The 10922-nt window shown below is 44.4% G+C and overlaps 1 protein-coding gene across 2 annotated transcripts in view; it reads left to right on the top strand.

Annotated features, from left to right (window-relative positions):
- The first annotated feature begins 1254 nt into the window (after positions 1-1254).
- LOC110491158 (guanine nucleotide-binding protein G(t) subunit alpha-2) overlaps positions 1255-10922 on the top strand; it is a 38462-nt gene continuing 28794 nt past the window's right edge. The window contains exon 1 of one of the 2 annotated variants that reach the window (XM_090203943.1): positions 1255-1346. The gene's annotated coding sequence lies outside the window, so the exon portion shown is untranslated. Of the gene's footprint in view, positions 1347-10421; positions 10670-10922 lie in introns of those variants that run through there. The other variant, XM_090203942.1, reaches the window with a different exon arrangement.

Here is a 10922-nt window from a genome sequence, read left to right as displayed (position 1 = left end):
CAGCAATTTCACTAGATTTGGTTACTGACGATTATAGAAGCTTTCATTAAAGAAAAACCTGTGTTCTATTAGATAGATAGCTCTGAACCCAGGATGTGGCTGACGTTGAAAAGCAGGTCATGGTCAATAATATCAATGGCTGCACGGAAATCTAAAAGTACAGCTCTCACAATCTTCTTATTATCAATTTCTTTCAACCAATCATCAGTCGTTAAGCTGGCCCATCTAGCGCAAATCGCTCAGTTCTGCCTCCAGGGCAAGATTCATCCCAATAAATATCAACCTGTTTATAAATACACAAGTCCAGGCCCTAGTTTCTATAGGCTGATCTGGTGGTAAACTGTATACTGTGTCTGTACTTCACTGCTCGTAGGAAAAGAGACTAGTGCAGGCAAAAACATTAATGCTAAGGTTACAATTGGTCCAAAAATATAATAGCCAATATTAGAGCGTTACCACACGTTCACTTTCACTGAAGGATGTCACCTGGCATTGGCGCCAAGATGGAAAATCCTTTTCTAAAGCTGATGGAGAATAAAGTCAGCCTTGTCCTTAGATAAGCCCATTCATCTCTCCCAATCTGTTCATTCATCCCATTGTACCATTTAAAACATTCAGGCTCCCAAGTGGCGCAGCGGTCTAAGGCACTGCATCACAGTGCTAGAGGCATCACTATAGACCCTGGTTCAGTTACAACCAGCCGTGGTCGGGAGTCCCATAGGGCGGTGCACAATTGGCCCAGTGTCGTCCTGGTTAGAGTTTGGCCGTCATTGTAAGTAAGAATAGGTTCTTAACTGACTTGCCTACAAAAAACAAAATGGCAGGAGAGACTGTGGTACTATACAGTAGATAATACATAATACATGGCCCTGTCAAAGTGTGGTAAAATATTTGTATCACTTACCTTTCCACCATTCCACCACCACTTTCCACCATTTCCTGTAGCTACATTTTGTATACGGTTCAATTACATCTTCAATGTATCCATAAAGTGGTGTTTATGTGTCAATTCTATTTCAATTCTATTATATTTTTATATTTTAATTCCAAACAGCAACACTGAAATTGGTTCTGAATATTATGTAAATAGTGTATTCCCATTTTTGTTTTAAGTTTTTTTTTGTTGTTTTATCTACTTTTTAAACATTGTATCAACAGTTGTGTCAAATCACTATGGTGATTGGATAGTTTTTAATGTGCGTATTTTTAATGTGCGTTATTTGATTTCCATGTCCTCAAATGGAATGCGTCTCTGAGACTGTCTTCCGGTTGTCTTCAAAAGTAGAATTCATTTCACTGTCCGCTTCTTAAAACCAACCCAAGAGGAAGTACAAACTTAACGATAAGTATGCTATTCAAAATCATTTGTAAGTTTGCGTGCGTAGTTGCTTTAGTATTTTAGGGATTACTGTGAGTAGTGGCTTATTCTACGTCATCACTGTGAGTATCCCTATATAAGCTCTCTTACAGGCTAAACCACTTATATATGGTATAGCTATATTGGCTAGGGCCTGGAGTAAACCATCTAACTGGCCCTGCATGCTAGCAGGCTAATTAATACCATAGAGGGACTAGATAAACCCTGTAACTGGCCCTACATGCTAGCAGGCTAATTAATACCATAGAGGGACTAGATAAACCCTGTAACTGGGCCTACATGCTAGCAGGCTAATACCATAGAGACAGACTAGATAAACCCTGTAACTGGCCCTACATGCTATCAGGCTAATTAATACCATAGAGGGACTAGATAAACCCTGTAACTGGGCCTACATGCTAGCAGGCTAATACCATAGAGGGACTAGATAAACCCTGTAACTGGCCCTACATGCTAGCAGGCTAATACCATAGAGACAGACTATATAAACTCTGTAACTGGCCCTACATGCTAGCAGGCTAATACCATAGATACAAACTAGATAAACCCTGTATCTGGCCCCCCATTGAGGGATTCCACCATTTTAATATAAGGAAACATTTCAGTACATCCGCAATAACATCTGCTAAAAATGTATGCGACCAATAAAATGTTATTTGGCTAGCAGGCCAATACCAAAAGAGATAGACTGGGGTTTGGCAAGTCAATGGGAGAAGTGAACAATTCTTCCTAAATGGTTAATTTTCTCGATTTCTAAATGAGCTCCCTCTATCCAACTCTATGGCTAAGCTCATTGACTACAGGTATAAATAAAGGATAATACTGATCTACAGAAGCCTCCTCTGGTTACTAAATACCATCTGTTGAATCTCAAACCACCACACTATTCCTCACCACGCTTTCATAGTGTCAATTCAAAGTGAATGAAGGTAATGTATCCCTGATCCCTTTCAATTAACACTATGGCCCTATATGGATTGGTAGGTATAGAGGTATGGAGAGAGGGAGAGGAGAGAGAGACGAGAGACAGAGACAAAAAAAAAGAGACAGACAGTTCTACCAGGGAGGGACTGAGACCAGAAATGGGCCCGGGAATTTCTAATACGCTGGGACATTTATTTTCCTAGAGAAATTATATTAGCCCAATTTGTTTTTATCATGCGTATTTGCCTGAGCTGGTCTATGGCCTACCTCAAAAGCCCTATTCTTCAAGTATAGGTAATAAACCCCTGACATACACGTGTCTTACAACAATAACCTATAATTGGTTAACAAATTAACAAATTGGTTTGAGGTAGCAGCCAGTGACTAAGCAGACCAGGTTGGGTTCAAATACCAGTCAGTCACACATGGTACTGGCTCTGCAAATAGTTGCGTGAACTAACGGGACCCCAAAAAAAACGTGCAGGAGACAATAGGATTGGCCCTGCCGGGGAATCTATTTACATGTATTTGGGTGAATGAAAGCCTGTGGCACAGCAATATTCCGTGTGAGGGACTCGCATTCCTTTATCTCAGTCTGAGACAGAGCTACACGTTTGTTATTGAAGTTAAACTGGTTGACATGCAAAGCTTTTGGGCAGTTGGCAGGTTTTTTCCCTGTTTCCCATGCAGGCTTCAGGTAGAGCCAGTAGAATACAGTGGGATAGAAAACCGTCTTATATCCATAGTATAGGAATTCTGTTAGTGTTCAAGTTCCATGGCTAATCAATGAACACAAACACGACATGATCTAAGAATGGAGATTTTTGCTGCGAAGAGACAGAATCATTAGATCATTTGTTTTGGTACTGTCCATATGTAGCTTGTTTTTGGTTGCAAGTTCAGGAATGGCTGAATAATTAACTCTGCAAATAGCACTGCTGGCTGAAAATTCATAGTTAAATCGATCAATAATATAGTAATACTCTTAGCAACAAAAAAAACGTGTATCTTTAATTTACAATCTGTAGAAACTATGAGAATAGAAATGTTTAGAACTTTTGTGAAACATCCCAGCACAGTGGAATGGCAAATAGAAATCTAATATGGATGGGGTTCAGAGATAGATGGGAGGGGTTGAATGGAGCTGAAGGATGGGACTGGATGGTGTTCAGAGATAGATGGGAGGGGTTGAATGGAGCTGAAGGATGGGACTGGATGGTGATCAGAGATAGATGGGAGGGGCTGAGGGGAGCTGAAGGATGGGACTGGGTGGTGGTCAGAGATAGATGGGAGGGGTTTAGGGTAGCTGAAGGATGGGACTGGATGGTGTTGAGAGATAGATGGGAGGGGTTGAATGGAGCTGAAGGATGGGACTGGATGGTGTTCAGAGATAGATGGGAGGGGTTGAGGGGAGCTGAAGGATGGGACTGGATGGAGTTCAGAGATAGATGGGAGGGGTTGAGGGGAGCTGAAGGATGGGACTGGATGGTGGTCAGAGATAGATGGGAGGGGTTTAGGGTAGCTGAAGGATGGGACTGGGTGGTGATCAGATATAGATGGGAGGGGTTGAGGGGAGCTGAAGGATGGGACTGGATGGTGTTCAGAGATAGATGGGAGGGTTGAGGGGAGTTGAAGGATGGGACTGGATGGTGTTCAGAGATAGATGGGAGGGTTGAGGGGAGCTGAAGGATGGGACTGGATGGTGTTCAGAGATAGATGGGAGGGGTTGAGGGGAGCTGAAGGATGGGACTATAACAAACAAAAGATAACTAAATGTAAAATATACTGTCTGTGAAATGCATGTAGTATGTATTAAGCTGGAAGTGGGAGCCCAAGTGTTGTTGTCCATTAGTTTACTCCAATTAGGGGAGGGGTGGTAGGGTTAGGGGAAAATAATAAAAGAAGTTAAATACAGTTAGCATGAAAAAGTATTTGAACCCTTTGGAAATACCTGGATTTCTGCATAAATTGGTCATAACATTTGATCCGATCTTCATCTAGGTCACAACAATAGACAAACAAAGTCTGCTTAAACTAATAACACACAAACAATTCTACGTTTTCATGTCTTTATTGAACACACCATGTAAACATTCACAGTGCAGGGTGGGAAAAGTATGTGAACCCTTGGATTTTAGTAATTGGTTGACCCTACTTCGGTAGCAATAACCTCAACCAAACGTGTTCTGTTGTCGCGGATCAGACCTGCACAACGGTCAGGAGGAATTTAGGACCATTCCTCATTACAAATCTGTTTCAGTTCAGCAATATTCTTGGGATGTCTGGTGTGAACCGCTCTCTTGAGGTCATGCCACAGCATCTCAATCGGGTTGAGGTTAGGACACTGCATCTCAATCGGGTTGAGGTCATGCCACAGCATCTCAATCGGGTTGAGGTCATGCCACAGCATCTCAATCGGGTTGAGGTTAGGACACTGCATCTCAATCGGGTTGAGGTCATGCCACAGCATCTCATTCGGGTTGAGGTCATGCCACAGCATCTCAATCGGGTTGAGGTCATGCCACAGCATCTCAATCGGGTTGAGGTCATGCCACAGCATCTCAATCGGGTTGAGGTCATGCCACAGCATCTCAATCGGGTTGAGGTCATGCCACAGCATCTCAATCGGGTTGAGGTCATGCCACAGCATCTCAATCGGGTTGAGGTCATGCCACAGCATCTCAATCGGGTTGAGGTCATGCCACAGCATCTCAATCGGGTTGAGGTCATGCCACAGCATCTCAATCGGGTTGAGGTCATGCCACAGCATCTCAATCGGGTTGAGGTCATGCCACAGCATCTCAATCGGGTTGAGGTCATGCCACAGCATCTCAATCGGGTTGAGGTTAGGACACTGCATCTCAATCGGGTTGAGGTCATGCCACAGCATCTCAATCGGGTTGAGGTTAGGACACTGCATCTCAATCGGGTTAGGGTTAGGACACTGCATCTCAATCGGGTTGAGGTTAGGACACTGCATCTCAATCGGGTTGAGGTCATGCCACAGCATCTCAATCGGGTTGAGGTCATGCCACAGCATCTCAATCGGGTTGAGGTCATGCCACAGCATCTCAATCGGGTTGAGGTTAGGACACTGCATCTCAATCGGGTTGAGGTTAGGACACTGCATCTCAATCGGGTTGAGGTCATGCCACAGCATCTCAATCGGGTTGAGGTCATGCCACAGCATCTCAATCGGGTTGAGGTCATGCCACAGCATCTCAATCGGGTTGAGGTTAGGACACTGCATCTCAATCGGGTTGAGGTCATGCCACAGCATCTCAATCGGGTTGAGGTCATGCCACAGCATCTCAATCGGGTTGAGGTCATGCCACAGCATCTCAATCGGGTTGAGGTTAGGACACTGCATCTCAATCGGGTTGAGGTTAGGACACTGCATCTCAATCGGGTTGAGGTCATGCCACAGCATCTCAATCGGGTTGAGGTCATGCCACAGCATCTCAATCGGGTTGAGGTCATGCCACAGCATCTCAATCGGGTTGAGGTCATGCCACAGCATCTCAATCGGGTTGAGGTCATGCCACAGCATCTCAATCGGGTTGAGGTCATGCCACAGCATCTCAATCGGGTTGAGGTTAGGACACTGCATCTCAATCGGGTTGAGGTCATGCCACAGCATCTCAATCGGGTTGAGGTCATGCCACAGAATCTCAATCGGGTTGAGGTTAGGACACTGCATCTCAATCGGGTTGAGGTCAGGACACTGCATCTCAATCGGGTTGAGGTCATGCCACAGCATCTCAATCGGGTTGAGGTCATGCCACAGCATCTCAATCGGGTTGAGGTCATGCCACAGCATCTCAATCGGGTTGAGGTCATGCCACAGCATCTCAATCGGGTTGAGGTCAGGACACTGCATCTCAATCGGGTTGAGGTCATGCCACAGCATCTCAATCGGGTTGAGGTCATGCCACAGCATCTCAATCGGGTTGAGGTCATGCCACAGCATCTCAATCGGGTTGAGGTTAGGACTCTGCATCTCAATCGGGTTGAGGTCATGCCACAGCATCTCAATCGGGTTGAGGTCATGCCACAGCATCTCAATCGGGTTGAGGTCATGCCACTGCATCTCAATCGGGTTGAGGTCATGCCACAGCATCTCAATCGGGTTGAGGTCATGCCACAGCATCTCAATCGGGTTGAGGTCATGCCACTGCATCTCAATCGGGTTGAGGTTAGGACACTGCATCTCAATCGGGTTGAGGTTAGGACTCAGCATCTCAATCGGGTTGAGGTCATGCCACAGCATCTCAATCGGGTTGAGGTTAGGACTCAGCATCTCAATCGGGTTGAGGTTAGGACACTGCATCTCAATCGGGTTGAGGTTAGGACTCAGCATCTCAATCGGGTTGAGGTTAGGACACTGCATCTCAATCGGGTTGAGGTTAGGACACTGCATCTCAATCGGGTTGAGGTCATGCCACAGCATCTCAATCGGGTTGAGGTTAGGACACTCCATCTCAATCGGGTTGAGGTTAGGACTCTGCATCTCAATCGGGTTGAGGTCAGGACTCTGCATCTCAATCGGGTTGAGGTTAGGACTCTGGCGATCCAGAAGGCGTATTTTCTTTGTGTGAAACCATTTTGTCGTCCGTGTTTTGAGTCGTTGTCCTGTTGCATCACCCAACTTCTGTTGAGCTTCAATTGGCAGACAGATAGCCTAACGTTCTCCCGCAAAATGTCTTGATTAACTTGGGAATTCATTTTTCCGTCGATAATAGCAAGCTGTCCAGGCCCTGAGGCAGCCCCAAACCATGATGCTCCCTCCACCATACTTTACAGTTGGGATGAGGTTTTGATGTTGGTGTGCTGTGCTGTGCCTTTTTTCTCCGCACATACTGTTGCTGTTGTGGGTTCCTTCCAAACAACTCAACTGTAGTTTCATCTGTCCACAGAATATTTTGCCAGTAGCGCTGTGGAACATCCAGGTGCACCTTTGCAAACTTCAGACGTTCAGCAATGTTTTTTTTTGACAGCAGTGGCTTCTTCCGTGGTATCCTCACATGACACCATTCTTGGTTAGTGTTTTACGTATCGTAGACTATTGAACAGAGATGTTAGCATGTTCCAGAGATTTCTGTAAGTATTTAGCTGACACTCACTGATCTCAATGAGCATTCTGTGCTGTGCTCTTGCAGTCATCTTTGTAGGACGGCCACTCCTAGGGAGAGTAGCAACAGTGCTGAACTTTCTCCATTTATAGACAGTGTGTCTTACCGTGGACTGATGAACATCAAGGCTTTTAGAGATACTTTTGTAACCCTTTCCAGCTTTATGCAAGTCAACAATTCTTAATCTTATGTCTTCTGAGATCTCTTTTGTTCGAGGCATGGTTCCCATCAGGCAATGCTTCTTGTGAATAGCAAACTCAAATTTTGTGAGTGTTTTTTATAGGGCACGGCAGCTCTAACCAACATCTCCAATCTCGTCTCATTGATTGGAATCCAGGTTAGCTGACTCCTGACTCAAATTAGCTTTTGGAGAAGTCATTAGCCTAGGGGTTCACATACCTTTTCCAACCTACACTGTGAATGTTTAAAGTATGCAAACGTAAAATTGTTTGTGTGTTATTAGTTTAAGCAGACTGTGTCTGTCTATTGTTGTGACTTAGATGGAGATCTAATCAAATATGATGACCAATTTATACAGAAATCCAGGTAATTCCAAAGGGTTCACATACTTTTTCTTATAATATAATATATAGTACCAGTCAAAAGTTTGGACACCTACTAATTCAAGGTTTTTATTTTATTTTTTATTATTTCTACATTGTCAAATAATAGTGAAGACATCAAACTATGAAATAACTCATCACGTAGTAACCAAAAAAGTGTTAAACAAATCAAAATATATTTTAGATTTTTCAAAGTAGCCAGCCTTTGCCTGGATGACATCTTTGCACACTCTTGGCATTCTTTCAACCAGCTTCATGAGGAAAGCTTTTCCAGAAAGTCTTGAAGGAGTTCCCACATATGCTGAGCACTTGTTTGCTGCTTTTCCTTCACTTTGCATGTCCGGGTTATCACAAAACATCTCAATTGGGTTGAGGGCTGGTGATTGTGGAGGCCAGGTCATCTGAGGCAGCACTCGATCACTCTCCTTGGTCAAATAGCCCTTGCATAGCCTGGAGGTGTGTTTTGGGTCATTGTCCTGTCGAAAAACAAAATGATAGTCCCATTAAGCGCAAGCCAGAAAGAATGGCACATCGCTGCAGAATGCTGTGGTAGCCTTACTGGTTAAGTGTGCCTTGAATTTTAAATAAATCACAGACAGTGTTACCAGCAAAGCACCCCCACACCTACTCCTCCATGCTTCACGGTGGGAACCATACATGCAGAGATCATCCGTTCACCTACTCTGCATCTCACAAAGACATGGCGGTTGGAACCAAAAATCTAAAATTTGGACTCATCAGATCAAAGGACAGATTTCCACCAGTCTAATGTCCATTGCTCATGTTTCTTGTCCCATGCAAGTCTCTTCTTCATATTGGTGTCCTTTAGTAGTGTTTTTTTTTGCAGCAATTCAACCATAAAGGCCTGATTCACGCAGTCTTCTCTGAATAGTTGATGTTGTGATGTGTCTGTTACTTGAACTCTGTGAAGCATTTATTTGGGCTGCAATCTGAGGTGCAGTTAACTCTAATGAACTTATCCTCTGCAGCAGAGGTAACTCTGGGTCTTTCTTTCCTGTGGAGGTCCTCATGAGAGCCAGTTTCATCATAGCGTTTGATGGTTTTTGCGACTGCACTTGAAGGAACTTGAAAAGTTCTTGACATTTTCCGGATTGACTGACCTGTCTTAAAGTAATGATGAACTGTCATTTCTCTTTGCTTATTTTAGCTGTTCTTGCCATAATATGGACTTGGTCTTTTACCAAATAGGGCTATCTTCTGTATACCACCCCTACCTTGTCACAACACAACTGATTCGCTCAAACATCAAGATGGAAAGAAATTCCACAAATGAACTTTTAACAAGGCACACCTGTTAATTGAAATGCATTCCAGGTGACTACCTCATGAAGCTGGTTGAGAGAATGCCAAGAGTGTGCCAAGCTGTCATCAAGGCAAAGGGTGGCTACTTTGTAGAATCTCAAATTTAAAATATATTTTCATTTGTTTAACACTTTTTTGGTTACTACACGATTCCATATGTGTTATTTCATAGTGTTGATGTCTTCACTGTTTTTCTACAATGTAGAAAATAGTAAAAAAGAAAGAAAAACCCTTGAATGAGTAGGTGTGTCCAAACTTTTGACTGGTACTGTACATTTATAAAACACATATATGGGCGATTCGAAATGATGCAGACAATTACATTGATAGAAGCTACTATCTATCTGAAATATATAAAAAAAACAAGATAAAAATAATTGAGCATGTGTAACCATGGTGATGTGGTCAACCATGCTGTCGTAGTGAGTAACGCCTAGACTCTAACTCGCCGGGGAACCTCGCAGTGTTGTGGTGCACAGATGACCCGGGTTCAGAGACCAGTTAGTCACACATGGCAATCAATTGGACCCAAAAGAGTACAATACGCTGGGGATTGACTCTGGGAGTCTGGGACAGGGCCACCCGCTTGGTATTAAACTCATGACATGCAAAGCTTTGGGGCCGTTCCATGGCTGAGCAGGGTGACCCAGTTGCTCCTCTATTTGCCCAGAGTCCACCCACACAGACGGCAAGGGGCCATCTGCCCGGTTTAAGCATTTTAAGCCTGTCCCTCCCTGGGTGGATCAGGGGCTCTGTAGGGGTAATCTCCTCAACAGATCAGCAGTGATGATGGTGGGGGTGGTGTGTGTGTCTGTGCTCGTGCGTATATATATATATATATATGTGTGTGTGTGTGTGTATCTGCGCGTATGCATGCAAGTGCGTGTCCATGTGCACTTGCGTGTGTGAATGTCTACTCGTGCGCCTATGTGTGTGGTTGGCCTAGTCCAGCCATCCACGCCTTAGAGACATTCATTGGATTGGCTAGATGATGAGGCCATGATTAGCTGTCAATGGAAGCCTTTGGGGATTTGGATCTGGAGTAAATTAGCTAGCTGTCACTTAGCGTTTCTGTTAGGGGAGATTCAGTGACGTCCATCTGATGCTGACTATCTCAGGAAAGCACTTGAGTCCAGATGGAGAGATGCAAGCCTTAGATCGGGGTTCCCTTCTTTCTTTTTGGGGATAAAAGTGTTCTTCCAGAGAGGTTACCAGGGTTCTTGAACTGCGTCAGTGTTCTGCCAGGGTTTGACCAAGGTTCTACCAGGGTTCTGCCAGGGTTCACCAACACTCCTGTAGTTGCCTTTGTCATGGGTGGGAGCTTAACCCTGGTCTAAGGTGTAGCGGAGGTGAGTCAGAATCCCACTCTCGTGATGAGGTAGGTTAACCCTGGTCTAAGGTCCTGATGAGGTAGGTTAACCCTGGTCTAAGGTCCTGATGAGGTAGTTAACCCTGGTCTAAGGTTGTGATGAGGTAGGTTAACACTGGTCTAAGGTTGTGATGAGGTAGGTTAACCCTGGTCTAAGGTTGTGATGAGGTAGGTTAACCCAGATCTAAGGTTGTGATGAGGTAGGTTAACCCTGGTCTAAGGTCCTGATGAGG

The sequence above is a fragment of the Oncorhynchus mykiss genome, chromosome 16, assembly GCF_057628025.1.
Source record: "Oncorhynchus mykiss isolate SJ-2025 chromosome 16, ASM5762802v1, whole genome shotgun sequence".
In the NCBI taxonomy this organism is placed as follows: Eukaryota; Metazoa; Chordata; class Actinopteri; order Salmoniformes; family Salmonidae; genus Oncorhynchus; species Oncorhynchus mykiss.
This window is presented reverse-complemented; position numbering and strand designations above follow the sequence as displayed.